Source organism: Saimiri boliviensis, chromosome 2 (assembly GCF_048565385.1).
Source record: "Saimiri boliviensis isolate mSaiBol1 chromosome 2, mSaiBol1.pri, whole genome shotgun sequence".
NCBI classification, from domain to species: Eukaryota; Metazoa; Chordata; class Mammalia; order Primates; family Cebidae; genus Saimiri; species Saimiri boliviensis.
Window position 1 is genome coordinate 82,112,624 of NC_133450.1, and position 20,610 is coordinate 82,133,233.

Below are 20,610 nucleotides of genomic sequence, written 5' to 3' on the forward strand. Positions count from 1 at the left end.
CTATTCCACCCAGTACAGAGGTGAATTAAAAGTGTGATGAAATATCCAAGGTCTTACAGTTCTGGGCCTACTTCACCCTTAATATTAAAGTACTCTTTTATGACGAGGTGCAGTGGTTCTCACCTGTAATCCCAACACTGTAGGAGACCAAGGCAGGAGGATCACTTGAGTCCAGGAGTTTGAAACTAGTCTGGGCAACATGGCAAAACCCCATCTCTACAAAAGGTATTAGCTGGGCCTGGGGGCACGTATTTGTAGCCCTAGTTACTTGGGAGGCTGAGATGGGAGGTTTTCTTGAGCCCAGGAGGCGGAGATTACAGTGAGCCAAGATGGCACCACTGCACTGCAGCCTGGTGACAGAGTGAGACCCTGTCTCAAAAAAAAAAAGTATTCTATTTTATGGAACATTATTATTCATAACAGTGTATTGTGTGTTATGATTAATACCTAATTATTCATGACTCATTTATATTTTGACTCTTATATGTTGTCATTGGTAGTAACAAGAATTTCATTTCACTATAAACATTTAAAATTAAGAAGCCGGTCACGGTGGCTCAAGCCTGTAATCCCAGCACTTTGGGAGGCTGAGGCGGGTGAATCACAAGGTCAAGAGATCGAGACCATCCTGGTCAACATTGTGAAACCCCGTCTCTACTAAAAATACAAAAAACTAGCTGGGCGTGGTGGCGCATGCCTGTAATCCCAGCTACTCAGGAGGCTGAGGCAGGAGAATTGCCTGAACCCGGGAGGCGGAGGTTGCGGTGAGCCAAGATCGCGCCATTGCACTCCAGCCTGGGTAACAAGAGCGAAACTCCGTCTCAAAAAATAAATAAATAAAAAATAAAAAATAAAATTAAGATATCACTAAGGACTAATCCCTGTCTTCTCCCTGTCTCTTCCTACCTTTCATTGTTCCAGATGAGTAAGGTTAAATGCATTTTTGGGGAGAAGAGGGTTATAAAACCCTCCACACAAAATGTGTTTTCTAAACCAAAGCCATTCCATTAAGCAAACCTAAATTTGGATTGTCAAAGTCCCGTAGACTCTGAAAAGCAAGTTGTTAAAACTCATAATGAGTTTCAGTGTTGCTGCATTTGGAAATGCTTGCATCTCAGCAGTAGCCCTTGTATTAAATTGCTCTAGGAGAGGGAGGGGGAAGATATCTGAGGGACTCTTATCTTTGAGGCCATAGTTTCAGACATTAGTTGAAATTCCATATTCTTGACCTTCGTACATTCTTTAATTATGAATTTCTAGCAGTTGTAATTTGTAAAAAGCATATGGACAAAACCCCTAATGACAGATTAGAGATTAACTTAAAGTATTTAATTCAACTCAGAAGAACCAGAGTTGAAATATCTTCTCCCTTCTTCTCCCTCCACCCCTATACAGGCAAGCCTGGCTTTTTCTAACAATATCTTTAAGTTTGAGAACATGCAAATGAAGCTTTGGGGATTCAACTAAAAATGAAAACATTTTGCAGCTGTCATGGCTAATTTGACAATAAACATGAGCATCAGTAATTCTCTTAATATGTTTCTTGAATAAGAATCTTAGAAGTAAGAAATTATTGCCGCCAAAGGCTCCTGCTGATGGGCTACATCTTCAGATATATTTCTTGTCTGGAATTGACTCTCTTTGGTATGGAAATGATCACCAATATACAACTTGAAGTTAGTGTTTAGGCTCAGCTGAGCTCACAGGAGCACCCCGTTAGTTTTCTGTGCAGAATTAGTTTTAGTTCTGCTGGCCGGTGGTGTTTGTTAGACATAATTTACTACTTTATTTCTACAGCTTTTATGCTGACAAGATTTACTTTTTAAGTGGCCACTATATTTCAAGAAGTGGGCATACCAGGAGGAGTAAGACAAAGTCCCTATTCCACCCACCCGGCTCTCTATGACAACGTCTAGATAATTACAGCATATTGAGAAGCAGATACAACATGAGAAGCAGATACAACATATTGACAGGGTTATGTCTAGAATGCTGTGGAAGCTCAGAAAAAAGCATCTAAAACTTGCCTTAAAGAAATGTACAAGTAGCCAGGCATGGTGGCACACACTCACCTGTAGTCCTAGCTACTCAAGAAGCTGAGTGGCAGGATCACATGAGCCCAGGAGTTGATGGCCTAAGTGAGCTATGATTGGTCACTACAACCCAACATGCACAGCAGAGTGATCCTCACACCTCAGCCTCCTGGGTAGCTGGGACTACAAGCACATGTTACCACACCTGGCTAATTTTTTTTTTTTTTTTTTTTTTTTTTGTGATGGAGTCTTGCTCTGTCACTAGGCTTGAGTGCAGTGGCGTAATCTTGGCTCACTGTAACCTCTGCCTCCCGGGTTCAAGCAATTCTCCTGCCTCAGCCTCCTGAGTAGTTGGGACTACAGGCACACGCCACCACACCCAGCTAATTTTTGTATTTTTAGTAGAGATGGAGTTTCACAATGTTGGTCAGGCTAGTTTTGATCTCTTGACCTCATGATCTGCTTGCCTTGGCCTCCCAAAGTGCTGGGATTACAGGCATGAGTCACCATGCGCAGCCAATTTTTTGTATTTTTTGTAGAGACAGGGTTTCACCATGTTGCTCAGGCTGGTCTCCAACCGATAGGCTAAAGCAATCAGTTTCTTGGCCTCTGGTAGTGCTGAGATTACAGGTGTGAACTCCTCTGCCCAGCCCAAACATGATTTCTGTGTTTTGATAATTAACTTCAACCTTGGTATTTATAAGAAGATAATGTATTCTAGCAGACATTTTTTTAACATAGGATTTGCCAAAACTGCGCTCTAAAAATAAATCAATGCAATGGCTGATCTAAGAAATCTTAATTATTTCCTTAACTAATTCAGTAGTTGGAGCTCTGAAAGAATTAATGGCCCATTTGCCAAAGTCATTGTGATAATACTCGATTTAAAGATAGCTTTTCAACCTGTTCTCTTAGCCTCCTTGCTGAACTGAAATTGTGGAAATTGTCCTCCATTCCTAAGTCTCATTCATGCCCCTCTTCAAATTGGTCACTTAAATACTGTTTATTCTGCCACGTAAACATTTATTTAATTTTTATCCTCATTGACCTTACCTTGTTGCCTGTTATAGCTCACCTGGATTGTTACAGTGATTTCCGAGCTAGTCCTTAGCATGGTATACATGACCCTCTACCACCTGGTCCTTGTTTACCTCTCCATGTTGATCTGTAACAGTCATCCTTGCATCAGGGCAGTTACTTGAAATTCCTAGAACATTCCCTAGACATGATGGTCTCACTCCCACTAGACTACCCCTGTAATTTTGTACATACCTCTGTTACAACACCTATCATCCCATTGTAATTTGGGAGATATTCTTCCCTCCCAAAAATTTTCTAATTAAGGATAGTCAAGGGAATCATTCTCTCATTCCTCATCTCAAGAGTCTCCCTGGGCAGGATGAATGGGCACAAGAAATAGGGCCCCATTACCTTCTTGGAGAGTGGTGATGACTTAAATGCACTGAGGAGGCTGCTGCAGAAACTGTTCATTGACTGCATTGACAGTTTGATGCCATGTGCTTTTCTTCTAAGCATCTTTTTTTTTTTTTTTTTTTTTGTCATTTTTTTGTTTTGAGACAGAGTTTCACTCTGTCACCCAGGCTCTGGAGTGTCTGGAGTGTAGTGGCACAATCTCGGCTCACCATAACCTCTACCTCCCAGGTTCAAGTGAATCTCCTACCTCATCCTCCCCTAGTAGCTGGGATTACAGGCACCCATTACCATGCCCAGCTGGCATATTATGTTTTTAATAGAGATGGGGTTTCACCATGTTTGGCAGGCTGGTCTCGAATTCGCGACCTAAGGTGATCTGCCCACCTTGGCCTCCCAAAGTGCTGGGATTATAGGCATGAGCCACCATGCCCAGCCGCTTTTCTAAGCATCTTTGACAAATTAAAAAGAGTACTCCAGCCTGGCACAGTGGCTCACACCTGTAATCCCAGCACTTTGAGAGGCTGAAGTAAGTGGATTACTTGAACCTAAGAGTTTGAGACCAGCCTGGGCAGCAAGCTTAAACCCCACCTGTACAAAAAAGAAAAAAAAAAAAAAAAAAATACAAACATTAGTTGGGCCTGGTGGCACAAACCTGTAGTCATAGCTACCCAGGAGGCTGTGGTGGAAGGATATATTGATGTCAGGAGTTCAAGACTACAGTGAGCCATGATTGCACCACCACACTCCAGAGTGAGAGACCCTATCTCAAAAAATATATATAAATAAATGCATGCATACATACATTAACTAATTAAAAAGAGCACCCCAGAGAACAACTATAAGACGCTCTACCTGGGGAGAAAAACCCACAGAGCCAAATAAACTTGTCAGTGGTGCATCTTTTTACTGAGGCATCAGCTTTTCTTGTCTTGAACTGATGACTTCTTTTGACCCTTACATGTCATGCTGAAGATTAGGGAGATCCGGAGTGTGGAAAGGAAGATTAGTAACAGCCTATGAATATAGAGAGGGTGTGTATAACCTCTCATTTTATCCCTGGCACCTGCCTCATCAGCTCCCCCATCTGGGGAATTTTGGATTGGTTATCCACTGATATTTAATCTCCAGGATATAGAAATTTAGAAATGTTCTGATCAAAAAATAAATCTATTGGCTGGGTGAGGTGGCTCACACCCATAATCCTAGCACTATGGGAGGCCGAGGCTTGTGGATCACCTGAGGTCAGGGATTCAAGACCTACCTCGCCAGCATGGGGAAACCCCGTCTCTACTAAAAATTTTTTTTTTTTTTTTTTTTTGAGACGGAGTTTCGCTCTTGTTACCCAGGCTGGAGTGCAATGGCGCGATCTCGGCTCACCGCAACCTCCGCCTCCTGGGTTCAGGCAATTCTCCTGCCTCAGCCTCCTGAGTAGCTGGGATTACAGGCACGCACCACCATGCCCAGCTAATTTTTTTGTATTTTTAGTAGAGACGGGGTTTCACCATGTTGACCAGGATGGTCTCGATCTCTTGACCTTGTGATTCACCCGCCTCAGCCTCCCAAAGTGCTGGGATTACAGGCTTGAGCCACCGCGCCCGGCTACTAAAAATATTTTTAAAAATTGGCTGGACGTGGTGGTGGACACTTGCAATCCCAGCTACTTGGGAGGCTGAGGCAGGAGAATTGCTTCAACCTAGAGACAGAGGTTTCACTGAGCTGAGATTGTGCCACTGCACTCCATCCTGGGTGACAGAGTGAGACTTTGTCTCCAAAAATTAAATAAATAAATAAACAAACAATCAATCTATTAAGGATAAGTATGGTGTCAAGAAAAAAAAATCTAAAAAAAAGAAACCTGGCTTTAAATGCTGCTCGTTTTTTACTTCATAATCCTCAAATATTGTTAGCTAAGTTACTGGTTTCTGTTAAATTTTGAGACTTTCCCTCTGTGTGTGCTTTCTTGGAGAGGCCCAGCCTCTATACTGTTTTCAATAGGAGTGGTGTTCTGGTTGAAGCAGGTCAATAGTGTCCAGGTCTAAGGAATCCAAAGAGTTCAGAAAAGAATTCAAGCAATGGGCTGCATATATGTGCATAGCTTCCAATTTATAAATATAGTCAGAGGACTATAAAGCCAATCCAAACCCGCATAGAAGGATGGAACTGTAGGTTGCTTCTCCAGCAACCATATGAGAAAATCAAAAAATGAGAGTTGAGTGTTTGGAAAGAATGTGAGCTTTGGAGCAACGCAGCGTGGATTTGAGTCTCATGTACTAGTTGTGTTGTTTTAGGCATGTCATTTAACCTGACTAAGCCTTTGTTTCTCTTTATAAAATGGGGTTAATAGAAACTTTCTAATGCTAACTTATTGTTAGCATTAGAGATAATGTTCGTAGTATGCTTTGCACATGGTAGGCTCTTAGGAAATGGTAGTTACAATTTGGGGTTTCTGTCAAGAGTGGTGTGATGGACGCTAATGCTCCACCCAGGTCCCTACTAGGGGTCCTGTTGGCAGTGGTCAACATTCAGTAACTGCTTGAGAGATGTTTATAAAAGGTTTGGCTATCTTGGCTTAACTTGAAACAATTCTAAAAGGGCCATTCTAGCTCCAGAGCTCCCCAGCTCCCCATGGTCCCAACAAATCAACACTAGGCCCATGTGACAGCTCAGCTTCTCCTTCTGCTCACTCCAGCCTTCTCCCGCTCTCTTCCATGGATGTTGTTCCCAAGAGGGACTTCTTTTTTTTTTTTTTTTTGAGACAGTCTCTCACTCTGTCACCCAGGCTGGAGTGCAGAGCGCAATCTCGGCTCACTGCAACCTCCGCCTCCTGGGTTCAAATGATTCTCCTGCCTCAGCCTCCCTAGTGGCTGGAATTACAGGCATGTGCCACCACACCCAGATAATTTTTATATTTTTAGTAGAGATGGGGTTTTGCCATGTTGGCCAGGCTGTTCTGGAACTCCTGACCTCAAGTGATCTGCCTGCCTCGGCCTCCCAAAGTGCTGGGATAAGAGGCATGAGCCTCCACACCTGGCTGAAGAGCACTTAATAAACATCCTGCATGCTAGACTCTGTCCTAGAGTTTACTTCCTAAGGAATCTGGCCTCTGGCAAATGATAAGGCCGGTAGCCAATTCTGTGTTATCATTTATCACCCATTGATCTGAGGTACTGAAGCCAAACGATCCTATGACATCTTGGCTAGGTATCAGGATGTATTTTAGAAAGACAGGCAAAGCATCAGAAAAACTGTAAAGAGAAAATCTTAGAACTGTTGCACTTCCCCACAGAAAGGCATTTGATAATTTCCAAAAGTTAAAAACATCCTAAATCCTGCTCTACATGAGCCCAAGAGCATGGAAATATTTTTTAGCATCAGTTTCCTAAAAATGACTTGGCTATGAGGTTCACATCAATATAATTAAGCAAATGTAATGATTACTCTTCCAGTATTGAGCTTTTAATTCCGTTTCCAACAAGGACCCAGTTAGCGACCTTCCTGGAAGCAAAGCCGTTTTACTTGTCTGTGATTGTGTCGGTTGCATGAGAAGTTACTTTAGAACCAGGCTGCATTGTCAGCATCTTTCTGGAGTTTGGGCTGAGAGCCCCCTGTTTCACTGAGCTTCTTTCCCTTCCCTCCCCTCCCATGTACAGCCTATGTAGTTAGAATCAGCAAACTAGATAAAAGGCAGTACCCATCAGACCAATCCTGAAGTGAATAACTTAAGTTAGATTCTGATTTGGACAGAAATACCATCTCCAGGAATACCTTTACCCCAGTTTGATCCTCTGTTTTTTCCTACACTGATCTCACTGGGCGTTAGGAGTTGAGGCCAGACGCAGTGGCCCACACCTGTAATCCCAGCACTTTGGGAGGCCGAAGTGGGCAGATCACGAGGTCAAGAGATCAAGACCATCCTGGCCAACATGGTGAAATCCAGTCTCTAGTAAAATTAAAAAAATTAGCAGGGTGTGGTGGCACATGCCTGTAGCCCAGTTACTCAGAAGGCTGAGGCAGGGGAATCAGTTGAACCTGGGAGACAGAGGTTGCAATGAGCCAAGATTGCACCACTGTACTCAAGTGGCATGCAGAGCAAAACTCTCTTAAAAAAAAAAAAAAAAAGGAGTTGAAGACTCAGGAAGGAGGAGCTCATCAGATAAGATAATCTATTGCTAATTAGCCCTGTCATAGTCATTTAGTAATTAATGAACTAATACTTCTCGGCTGGGTGTGGTGTCTCATGCATGTAATCCCAGCATGTTGGGAGGCTAAGGCAGGAGGAACCCTTGAGCCTAGGAGTTCAAGACCAGCCAGGACAACATAGGAAGACCCCCATCTCTTCAGAAACTTTAAAAATAAACTGGGTGTGGTGGTACATGCCTCTGGTCCCAGCTATTCCTAGGCTGAGGGAGGAGGATCACTTGAGGCAAGGTCAAGGCTGCAGTGAGTGGTGATTGCGCCACTGCACTCCAGCCTTAGCTTGAGCAACAGAGCAAGACCCTGTCTCAAAACAAAAACAAAATCCCACAAATACTTCTCCAGGATCATGTGCAAGGTACTGGGCTGTGAACCATAAAGGGACACCATGCTTCTGTCTTTCCCAGTAATGGAAAAGAGAGTGGACCTAAACATGGGAAAGTTAGCATTTGGACAGCTAAGGGGTACAGGCAGTGAATACCATGAGATCAGAGAAAAGATGGCTTTTCCTAAGTCACTTTTTCAGATATGTCTAAACTGTGTGTCTCTGCAACCTTGAGATAGGTCAGGTAGTGCCTTGCTCAAATGAGGCCTTCTGTAGATACACTTTGAATTGAGTGTTGTTCCCAATAGTTTTCCATCCACTTTTTGGCCTTCAAATAACACAACATTCAGTTGGCAGCAGGTGTTAGATTTTTTTCAGCAGTAATATCCCAGCCAGTGTTTCTGTGCAGCCCTCAGTGGGCTCTCGGTCTCATGTTTGCAACCTTGCTGTGCAGAGGCATAGAAGATGACAGGATATGCCAGAGGCTTCAGGGAGCCTGCTGGGCTCAAGGTTTCTGCCTCGCCTCTACTCACCCCTACTCTTCTGACGAAAAACTGAAGAAGGAGCAGTCACACACTTCCAGAAAACTTGCTTCCTCCATTTGCTCTCTCCATCACACTGCAAAGCCTGGACCACGGTTCTTCCTGATGCACTGGGGACCTCGTCATTCCCACCCTACCCCCAGTGCACATTAAGAAATACATTTCCAAGCCCAATAATTATTTATTTTATTTTTATTTATTTATTTGAGACTAAGTTTTACTCTTGTTGTCCAGGCTGGAGTGCAGTGGCACAATCTCGGCTCACTGCAACCTTTGCCTCTCAGGTTCAAGCAGTTCTCCTGCCTCAGCCACCAGAGTAGTTGGGGTTACAGGATTAGCTGCACCACACCTGGCTACTATTTTGGTTGTATTTTTTTTTTTTAGACGGAATTTTGTTCTTGTTACCCAGGCTGGAGTGCAATGGCGTGATCTCGGCTCACCGCAACCTCCGCCTCCAGGGTTCAGGCAATTCTCCTGCCTCAGCCTCCTGAGTAGCTGGGATTACAGGCACGCGCCACCATGCCCAGCTAATTTTTTGTATTTTTAGAAGAGACAGGGTTTCACCATGTTGACCAGGATGGTCTCGATCTGTTGACCTCGTGATCCACCTGCCTCGGCCTCCCAAAGTGCTGGGATTACAGGCTTGAGCCACCGCGCCCAGCCTGTGTGTATTTTTAATAGAGATGGAGTTCCACTATTCAGGCCAGGCTAGTCTTAGACTCCTGATCTCAGATGATCCACCCTCCTTGGCCTCCCAAAGTGCTGGGATTACGGGTGTGAGCCACCATGCCCAGCCCAAAGAATTATTTATAGACCAAGAGATGTATGTTGCTGCTCAGCCACTGAAATATCACATCTGAGAGTACCCTCAGGAAACTAACAAGTTGAGAGACCCAGTGGTACTTGTCTCAAAGCACATTCACAGCTCTACTTCAGTAAAGTTTCAAAGGCTCTGCCTCTGGTTAAGTGAGATGAGGTTGGAAGGGACTTTATCAGCCCCTTTCCATCTCTGTCAGTCCTTATCCCTTCTTTATCTGGACATTTCAAGATGTCTCAATCTTATATACAAGATCGTACAGATAAACCTTTATTTACCACCCTCACCCCAGCCAGACTGTCACCCCTAGGACCCTCGCATAGCCCCTCTACTGCCTGGGTTATAGTCTAGGAAACTGTGAGCCTGGAAAAACAGAGGCTAGTATTAGCCTCAGGATCCACTCTGAGAAGATCTTGGAACAATCCTCATTTTATGAGGCTGCAGGCATGCATTAGGTGATCTAATGTGACTTTTCCATCCTCACAGTGGAATGCAAAATGACCAGACCGTAGCAGGATAATAGTTTCACATGATGGTGCTCACTGTGTCAGGCCTGGTAGCGGCAGTTTCTGAAATTGAATGGATTCTGTTTACTCTTTCCATTTACTTTGAGCAATTACCCTGAGTTTTTTAGATTAATTACACTAGCGATAAACATCTACCTTGTTAAAGCTACCCAATTACCCTTTTTAAAGAAAAGAAAACTTTTTTAAAACCTTGTTTAGGAGAAGATGGACCTGGGATGTGATTACTTTGATCGACTAATAACAGAATCAGAGAATTTTGAGCACAGAAGGGGACATAAGATTATTTTCAGATACAGAAACTGAGGCCCAGAAGGGAAAATGACCTGCCCAATAGATCATAATCAGAATATGCCTTTTCTTACTCCCATCACTTCCCTCCTGCCCCAAACTCCCTGCCAAAGCTAAACATGGAAGACTTGCCTCCTTGGCATGGAACTACATGCTCAGAGCATATATCCTATATCAACCCCAACCCCTCTGTGGAGGGGCATCTGGATCCTCTCCCAGGAAAAAGAAAGGAGAAGGCTGGTCATGACAGCCAAGACAGAATTCTGACTAAGGAGCCTCAAGGAGCACAGATGTAGAGAGGAGACAGCAGGTTGAGGGCTGGGGCACTTTCAAGCCCCGCCTTCCAGACAAGAGAGCCCAGAGGTCAGGATAGGACGAAACAGACTCCCTGTCACTGACAGCAGATCTGGGGGTGAGAAGGGGAATTGTTTCCCTAGATTGAGTTTGATGAGAACTGCTGGCTTTACTGTCTGATGATCTAGTTCAGGCGTCCTCAAACTTTTTACACAGGGGGCCAGTTCACTGTCCCTCAGACCGTTGGAGGGCCGACACATACTGTGCTCCTCTCACTGACCACCAATGAAAGAGGTGCCCCTTCCTGAAGCACAGCGCGGGGCCGGATAAACGGCCTCAGGGGGCCGCAGTTTGGGGACACCTGATCTAGTTGATAGCAAAAGTGCAGTGAGTTTTGAGCTAGTTAGCCATTGAAAATAATTGGTAATTGGAGACTCAAACTTTCAAGCCAGGATTGGGTAGTTGCCCACTTGTCATGAAAGGCAGAATTTGAAAACCTGGCAGGAAGTAGCAGCGTTTCTCTGGAGTATTTAACTCACAGCCTAATGCTCTGAAGCTGGTACTCTTGGTATATGAAAATGAGAAGGTTAATGGAAGTGAGGTTTGTGCTGACAGAGTTGGATTGTGACAGAGGTCAAATATCTGCTTCTCTTTCCCTTATCCCTGTAGTCTTGGCTTTAACAGCTGCAAGATTGACAGATGCCAGTAATACCCAGTCCAGCAATAGCAGCATCACCTGGGAAATTGTTATAAATGCAAATTCTCAGGCCAGGTGTGGTGGCTGACACCTGTAATCCCAGCACTCTGGGAGGCCAAGGCGGGTGAATCATAAGGTCAGGAGTTCGAGACCAGCCTGGCCAACATGGTGAAACCCTGTCTCTACTAAAAATATAAAAATTAGCTGGGTGTGGTGGTGAGTGCCTGTAATCCCAGCTACTTGGGAGGCTGAGGCAGGAGAATCTCTTGAACCCGGGAGGCAGAGGTTGCAGTGACCCAAGGCCATTGCACTCCATCCTGGGTGACAGAGTAAGACCCCGTCTCAAAAAAAAATGCAAATTCTCAGACCCCACAGCAGACCTTTGAACTAGAAACTCGAGGGGCTGGGCCCAGCAATCTCTCTTTTAACAAGCCCTCCAGGTGATTCTGATGCGGACTCAGCTGTGAGAACCACTGGTCCAGAATATGGTATGGTTCCTAATTTGCTGTTTATTAAGGAAAGGCTGCCTTCTGAGTGAGTTAGCTATCTGCCTCCTCTCTTGCCTCCCTTTCGTCTTCTTTCCTCTTCTCCTGCATCACTGGGACAGCCACTACCGGAAGACTTGGGGTTTGTCCTACTGCTTTGCTAGGCCTCAGTATTTGTATAAGAAACTGTCTTTACACCCATCTGTCTGGCTCTGGGCTCCAGCTGTCTCACTCCTCCTCTCCTGGGACTCTCAGTATTGTTGTTCCAGTGAAGTTGTTTGTACTTAGCCCCGAGAAGGGAGGCTTAAACCTGGCTTTTGTTCCACTAGTGGGACCACAGATCAAGGCAGGCCATGGAACTCTTGTTCAAAGTTGTGCTTGCTCTGACAAGGGGCTTTCAGGGGAGGCCCTGGTTGTCCTCAGGAGAAGCAGTGAAAATGACCTGTCTGGTCCTGGGATAGGATGCCAGCAGCTGTGTGTGACGGGGCATGCTCTGGGGAACTTGGGGCTTCAGTCAGAGAGCTGTGGGCCCTACTTGCCCTTCCCTCCCTCCTTTATCTGTCAATATCCTGTTGTGCAGTCCCCTAGGGAATGCAAGGAGGACAAGTCTAATGCTGCAGGTAGCTCCTGGAGCTTTAACTACAAAGGGAACCTCTTCTGTTTTTTGAGAGAGATCAGACCACTAAGTTAATTTCTTGAAATATATTTTGCCAAATGCTTTTTTCTTTTTATTCTAATTAAAGCCAAGGCATTAAAAGGTATGGTGTCTGTTGGAATTGCATCATATCTCATTCCCCTTACTCAACTCCCCCTTTCTAGGGAGCATGTCAGGAGCCTGTTACAGAAGCTCTGCCTTTGTCTCTGTGGTACTGACTAGAAGCTGCCAGGCTTCTGAGGGTATTTGGTTTGTTTGCACATATTTCATAATGTGTACTCTTCTGATCTGATGAGGAAAAAAATAGCCTTTGGGTAAGAACAAGATGCAGATTTGTACTTTAAGGGCCACTTTGGGCATGTTTCCAAAATGGTAGCTACTCTCATATCTTGGGGACACTACAAGGTAGACATGTAGCCAAGATCCATTCATGCATTCTTGTCCAGAGAGGAGAGGTTTCTGTTCCCTGAGTGCATTGACTCATTGCTGAGGCCTTGTGTGTTCAAGTCTTTCCATCCTGGAAGAAGAAGAGGTCACAAGAGGCTGAGGAAGATGGCAGGAAAACTCACAGGGTTTTTATGTATATTGTGTGTCTTGTTTTTAGCCCCACAATAATCCTTGGAGAGACGTAGAATTAACTCCGTTTTATAGATAAGGAAGCCGAAGCTTGGGTAGATTAAGGGGTGGGCCTGAGATCACAAGCTGAGAAGTAGCAGATCAGGGCCTTGACTTTAAGTCTAGTTAGTGTTTGTTCTCAAAACCTTTGCCTTCCCAGAGCTCCTCCCCTTTCTCCTCCCTGTGCCCCAACTTCTAAGGAACGTAAGTAACCTGTTGAAGAGAGTTGAAAAGGAAACTGCACTGAGACTGCACTCAGAACTCAATGATCCTAACCTGTTTACTAATGAAATACGTCTACCTCAGCATCCGCCACATATGTTGGCCCTGGCCAGTAAGCAATTTTTTTGGGAAGAGGAGGGAAATAGAGTTAAGAGGACCAGTGAGTTTTTCATGTGTCTCCTGACCATGGCCACCCAGGATACTGCCTATACCCCCAGAAATTCCCAGATTTGCCAAGCATGCATTTGTCCTTTGCAAGAAAAAAAAAAAAAAAACGCAATAAAATGAGTTGTCAACTGTCCTTAGGGTTGGAGCAAGGGAAATCAGTCTTTCCCCAAATTCCGAATTTTCTTTACAAGTTATTTGAAGCAGCATTGTATGAGAAATGCAGCTGTTTTAGAGAATGTGTGTGTGCTGGTGGGGGTCAGGGTATGTGTGAAAGAGAGGAGAGAGAGAGAGACAGGGAATAGAGAAAGAGAATATGAGCTTCACAAATACAAAGTAATGAGTTTTTTTCTAACAAGCCTGGCTGAGTTTCCAGTAATTCTGCAGCTGTGACACGACTAGTCCACTGAGATATTCTGCACTGGTTGGAAAAATAAAACTAAAATTTATTCAATCAATAGCAAGATGCAGTGATGCTTTTAAGAGTCACCTTACTTGTAAAAGTGGCTTCACCAAAGATAGGAAAGATGAATGAGTTGTCTGCTTTTCTTCAGACCTGGCTCTGTTTTTCACAGAGTACAAAGATTTCATATGAGACACCTTGTCTCTTGAAGCATCACCATTGATATCTCAATAAGACTAGCGCTCTCGTTAGCCCTGCTCTTAGAAGCTGTACTACAGCAGGTTTGAAGTTCTGCTCAGAGGGTCTTAATTGCCCTTGCTGAGTCTGCTTTGGGCCATCTGTGTTGACAGAACACTTAGTCCTCCCTCCCATGACATTTCCTTGCACACGGCGACCTCCATGTTCCAGATTGCATGTGATTTCCCCTCCCCACATGCACGTCCTGCATGCCATACCATGTGGTGATGAGCTAAACTAGTTCTCTGACTCAAGTGAGGACTGCCAACAAGGCTCCCTGCAGCAGTGCAGCTGGCATCTGACCCTAGAGATATCTGTGTGGCATCATGAAAACCATTCCAGCTCTCAATTTGCATGTAGAAGGGGGTTGTTGGAGCAAAGAACTTGCTGTATTTAAGGATTTGGCGAGAACAGTGGCTAAGAAGCACTGATCCTCTCTGCTTCTGAGCTCTGATTCCCCTCCACTTTGGGGCCTGACCACTCCTCCAGGAGCCACATAGGTTACCTGGCCCTACAGCAGTTTCCCGGCACTGTGGTCTGGATAGACTGCTTGGGCCCCATTCTTCCCCGCCTGATGGCTGAGTTCTGAGAGTAGAAAACAGAGGGGAGTACCTGGGTAGGGCTGAGCCGTGGCCTTGCCACATTTGTGGTGACCTGGTACTCAAGACAGTATGGCTTACAGATGGACATCTCTACATTTCCCCTGGAATGAGCTTTCTTTTTTTGAGATAGAGTCTTCTCTGTCACCCAGGCTGGGGTGCAGTGGCGCGATCTCGGCTCCCTGCAACCTCTGTGTACTGGATTTAAGCGATTCTCCTACCTCAGCCTCCAAGTACTGGGATTACAGGCATGAGCCACCACACCCAGCTAATTTTTGTATTTTTAATAGAGGCGGAGTTTCTCCGTATTGGCTAGGCTGGTCTTGAACTCCTGACCTCAGGTGATCCACCCACCTCAGCCTCCCAAAGTGCTGGGATTACAGGCCTGAGACACTGCGCCTGGCCGGAATGAACATTCTTAATCTTCTCCCAGAGTGAGCTGGCTGCTCTTGTAGCTGCAACCTCAGCAGTTCCTGGACAGATTTCGTTGGTTTACAACTAAGCAGGAAAAGTGGGCTCCTGTGCCAGGAGCTCGGCAGGGGTTCCTTCCCTTCAAAAAAGTATAAAGAAGGTGCTGAGGTTAGGAAATCTGGGGCCTTGCTGTTAATGTTTGCGCCCCACACCCTTCCCCTGCCTCAGAAAGCTGGGCTGGGTGTAGTTTGTGACCACAGAGGCAGGGACTGCACCCCAGAAATTGATTCGCACTTTTCTGCTCAGCTTACTAATGCCACGGCCCTGAGAAGATGAGCTAATGTGGCTGCTCCTCTGTAACATTAAAGGGCTTTTACACAGTATCTGCTTTGGAACCTGGCAGACATCAGCACACCACTCATGCCCTCACGCCACTGATAAGGAAGGCAAGGAAGTCTTTGGCCTACAAGAAATCTAAATATAAAGTTAAGCTAGAATGCAGGCTGAGGTGCCATCCCATCCCACCAGGGGATGACTATTCCTTCCCTGGTGGGCCTCCAAGGACAACTTATTCAACTCTTGCCCTTCCTCCAGGATGCCTAATCTTGGTGTGGCTTTCTTCTTCCTCTGGACTCTTGTACTTTGGGCTATAGGTGCCCACTTTCTGTAATCCCTCCATTTAGCCTGCCTTCTCTAAGGGCCTCTGACACCAAGGCCAGCTACCCTTTAACAGATTGTGAACCAAGATCATAGCATGTGGCCAGGAGGAAGATGGAATCACTCTTGCCCTCTTCTAGACTCGCTTTGTTTGCACTTGCTTGTGAGGTACTTGTGTGCCTCACAAGTAAGCAGGATTGAATGAAGTGGAGTCTAATGAGTGGGGCTTTCTGCATGTTGGCTTCTCTCATGAGGATGCTGCATGCCAGAGGGCCTGGGATTAACCTCATCCATGATGGGTTAAAATAAAGCTTCTCTCCTGCTCATGGGTACTGATGATTAGACAGAAAATGCAGTTAACCTTGAATAGTTTAGGTCACTGGCCCAAGCTTGCTTACTGCTTGCTGCCTGTGTCCCTTCCCTAAATAATAGGCAAACCATAGAGAACCAGAACCAGGTGTTCCAGGGAGGAGCAAAAATAGGAATTATTCCACCCTCAGAGCTGCACAGTGATTCCAAGAGACTCATGAATCATTCTATGCACCATATAGAGAGAATAAATGGGTTGTACCTATATGCACTAGTATTTTCAAATATGTTTAGGTACTGTTGTGGTTCATAAAATATAAATTTATTTTTTAAATGAGTGCTTAATAAGTTATTCTGACCCAATAATGTCTTTGGAAAGAGAATAACCTCACAAGTTTAGCTGCAGAGTGAGGATTTGGGTGCTCTGCTTCCGCTCACTTGTCTGAAGATAAACGTCCTCAGGCTTGGAGCTCTGACTTTGTGACTAAACAGTAATCACCTGTCAGCGCAAGTGCCTGTTTCTCCAGTATAATCAATGGCACGACATTCAATGCACAACACTCAGTTTAGCCACAATACTAGGGCAACTGCAGGCAAAGGGAGGGGAAGATGGCTTTGCCATAGCATCAAAAGATAAGACTGGCTGCCGTGGAATATTCCAGAAACCCCTGGACTTAGGACTGGGAGGCTATAGAGAGTGTATTCCAGGACAGCTGACATCAGGCAGCGCAAGGGGACCTATAATCCCAGGAAGTTGTAAAATTTCTGAAATCTTGCCCCTGCCATTGGCTTGTAGGGATCCCATGATGATGGTTCAGCTGCATGTGACTTCACCCAGTGCTGCCTCAGGCCACTCAAACAGCCATAGGTGTGAGTACCTCAAAGGAAGGGCTTTGTCTCAACCCTCTGTGAAAGGTGCCTCTGCAGCAGCAGCATTGTAAGTTGATTCTACCTTTGCATATCTGCTAAGGATTTAAATTTTGTGGAATTCTGCTACAAGAAGGCAGTCTGTGTCTACCTCTTTCCTCATTCCCCTCACCCCCACCCCAGCCTTGAAGAAATAGCAAAGGAAGATGCTTCTCTTCACTAGTCTGTGCAAGAGTCCTATAGCTCAAAACAGTGTGTCTACCACTGGTAACTGGTAAATGGTAACTTGAGGGAACTATGACTTCATGGTGGGGGAGCAGGGGGATTCACCAGGTACTGAGAAATAACCAGAAAAAGGTATTTTTTAATGTAGCTATAGGGAATGGGTAATGGGATATGTCCTTATTTCCTAACTACTCCAAGAGAAAAGTCATGCTTCCTTTTTCTTCCTGCCAAGTGGAAGAAATAAGAAGTTGGATCTACTTAGTTCAGGGTTCTTACCAGCTAAGACCCTTACAAATGCATTTGAGCTCCCAGCCCATGAGAATGAGTAGTTTTATGGAAGGCAGGATTCTTATTAAAAGTCCGTTTGATTTCCATCACAGAAGCATGCTTTCCCTCTAACTATCTCTATCCCATTGCTAATCTGGTTGTTGTATATATGGAAGCAAACTTCTTCAGCCCTTAAAACACACATCATATTGTAGTAATGTTTGTGAAAACATTTTTTCATTAAAAAAAAAAAAAAAAAAAAAAAACTCATACCAGCTGATCACAAGGTAATAGCCAGCTTGGTGCAAAGTAAGATTTGTAGAGAAAACCAATGGAAATATGCTACTGTCTCTCACTCTTCCATTTCAGTTGCTCTGAGTGTAGGATATCCTGCATGGGATAGAGTTGAACATGTTTCCTCTGCTCCCAGAGAACCTGAAATAGCTGTTTAAGCTCTTCTCACTCTCTGAGCATCAGTGAAGAAGTAGTTAACAGGTCCTGCACAAAGAAAGTTGTGATGGAGTCCTTTGAAAGACCTGGTTTGTAGCCCACCACTCAGAAGTCCCAGCATGATTCATAATGAGTCTCTGTCCTGAGAGTCACTCTTTCCTATGAAAGACCAAAGATGGGGGGAATAGAGCCTGCGAGTTCAGGCTTATGTTGTGAGAGGGAGTGCGAGGCCAGCAGAAGTGGTATCAGTAGGCTGGTGGGGACCTCCACCCCAGCTGGTGTCCAGGCTCTTGATACCATTAAGAAGATAAGAATTCTGTCAAGGAATTCAAGGAAGAGTCAGAAAATAGTAAAAGTACAGAGATTTATCGCAAAGGGAAGAGTATACATTCAAGAAAAGGGAGTGCAGGCATACTCGACAGAGAGAGTCGCACAGTGGGGTTTGGGGTTTCTATCTTTATAGGTTTCTTTAACCAAGGGGTGGAATATTCATGCAAATTCTTGCAAAAAGGTAGAGATTTCTCATAACTGCAGTGCTACCTATTTTTAAAGCAAATATGGGTAGTCTTTGAACAGTCATGGTGCTGGTAGGTGTGTGATCTAGTAGGTTAATGAGTTTATAATGAGGTCCTAGGAGAAACCTAGGTCAAATCCAGCTGCACATTGGGTTCAGTAGGTCTTAGCTAGCTTGGTCCATGCCCTGTTTTTCAGGGTCTTGTCAGCCCATAGCCTCTAGTCCTGTGAAACTGCTGTCTGGAATTTTTACTTTCCTGTGACCACCCTGTATTATTCCTGTCTCAGAAGAGGAGGGGTGTTTCCCATGTTGCCTCCTGTAGTTGAACTGTCTACTCATCCATTCTTCCAGCTCTTGCAAGGATAAACTTCTTAACATAACTGCCGCGAGATAAGCATCCTACCCTAGCTCTCCTTGGGTGTTATGGGGTGAGCTAGCAGAAGGGGAAGAGGTGAGGTGTAAACCTTTTGTGAAGGTCTTAAAAATATGCTCGTTCTTGGGGCAGGGCCAGACCCTTCTGTGATTACCCATGGACTTGGGCCTTGGCACAGGAGAGATCTTTGGGTCTGATCATAAAACCTCAATTTGTGAGGTAAACAGGACAACTACTACACTGCAGAAATTCCTCATACAACCTCAATTTGTATGCAAAATTAGACATGGACCCACCAGAGATGGTCATCTGAATTAAGCTTCAGAGCCCACTGAGGACAGGCCCAGCGATGGATGCTGTGCAGGCTCCAGATGTTTTGACTGTTTCCTGCAAGTCATTCTCCTCCCACTTGATCCTTGGCACCCAGGCAGGGCTCTGAAGTAGAAGATTATGGGGTTATAAACAGCCTAGCTTTTCACCATTTCGTGAAATCTTTTAGCCAACCTTTTTCCTTCTGTTCGTTCAGTAATTTATTCAACAAATAACTATTGAGGACCTGCCTGCCATGCATCAGGTCCTGTGCTAAGTTCTGGGGCTTCTGACCTCATGAAAATTACAGTGTAGAAAGGAAGCAGACAGTAAATAAATAACTAAACATATCAACAAGGTAATTACAGATTGAGGTAAGTGCTGTGAAGGACATAAATGGTAAAATGAGATGGAAAGTAACTGGGAAGGGCTATACTACAGGGAAAGGCCTCTCTGAAGAGGGGGCATTTGAGCTGAGTCCTCAAAAAATAGGAGTGACTGCGAAGAGCTGCAGGAAGAGCATTCCCAGCAGAGGGAATACAAAGGCAGAGAGGCAGAAAAGCCTTGGGGAGTCCAGAACAGAAAGGCCACGGCAGGAGTACAGTGAGGACAATGATTTGGGGTGAGTGCAGAGAGAAGTCAGGAGTCAGGCTATATAGGGCCTGGGAGGCCATGATCAGAGTCTTCATTTTATTCTGAGAGCAACAAGTTTTAAGAGAAGTGAGTAACATAAAGATCATTGTATGTTAACTGCCACGTTGTTTGTAATAGCAAATTAGAAACACATTTCATCAACATGGAACTGGGTAATTTTAGGTTCATTGCAGTGAACTAAACCTGCATAACTGCCATGCAGCAGTTAAAACTGTGAGATATATCTATATATATTACCATAGAAGGATTTGCAAGATACCCTAAGTGGGAGAGAAAAAAAGAGTTTAAAAATGTTTCAAAATGTATTTTTGAAAGGGGAGATGTATATGTATGTAGCTTTGCCTGTGTATAAAGCATCACATAAAGGATATACGAAAGGGCTGGGCATGGTGACTCATGCCTATAATCCCAACATTTTGGGAGGCTGAGGCAGCAGATCACCTGAGGTCAGGAGTTAGAGATGACCCTGGCCAATGTGGCAAAACCACGTCTCTACTAAAAATACAAAAATTAGCTGGGTGTGGTCGTGCATGCCTATAATCCCAGCTACTTGGGAGGCTGAGGCAGGAGACTCGCTTGAACCCAGGAGGCAGAGGTTTCAGTGAGCTGAGACTGTGCCACTGCACTCCAGCCTGGGTGACAGAATGAGACTCGATCTCAAAAACAAACAAACAAAAAGGATATTCAAGAAGCTGGTAATAGTTGCTTCTGGGCAGAAGAAATGGGGCACAAGGTGGCTAGGGTGGAAGGGAGACTTAGTATTCATAGTGTATCCTTTTGTATGTTTAAATATCGTACTATGTGCCTGATCACTTATTCATCAAGAAAGAGATGATGTCTAAACTGTGGACACCCTCATTGCTGTGCAGAGAACGCACTGAAGAGGGCAAGAGCAGAGGCAGAGGATCAGTTAGAAGACTCTGGCAGTGGTCCTGTTGAGGGATGGTGGTAGCTTGACCTATGGTGTTGGTAATGGAGAGGGGAAAGTTGGTGGATTCCAGATTTACTTCAGAGGCAAGAGTTACAAACAACTTTTAACGGC

At 44.8% G+C, this 20,610-nt stretch overlaps 1 protein-coding gene across 7 annotated transcripts in view; it reads left to right on the forward strand.

Annotated features, from left to right (window-relative positions):
- Positions 1–20,610, forward strand: part of FRMD5 (FERM domain containing 5) — a 349,168-nt gene that overhangs the window by 270,475 nt on the left and 58,083 nt on the right. The window lies entirely within an intron of this gene.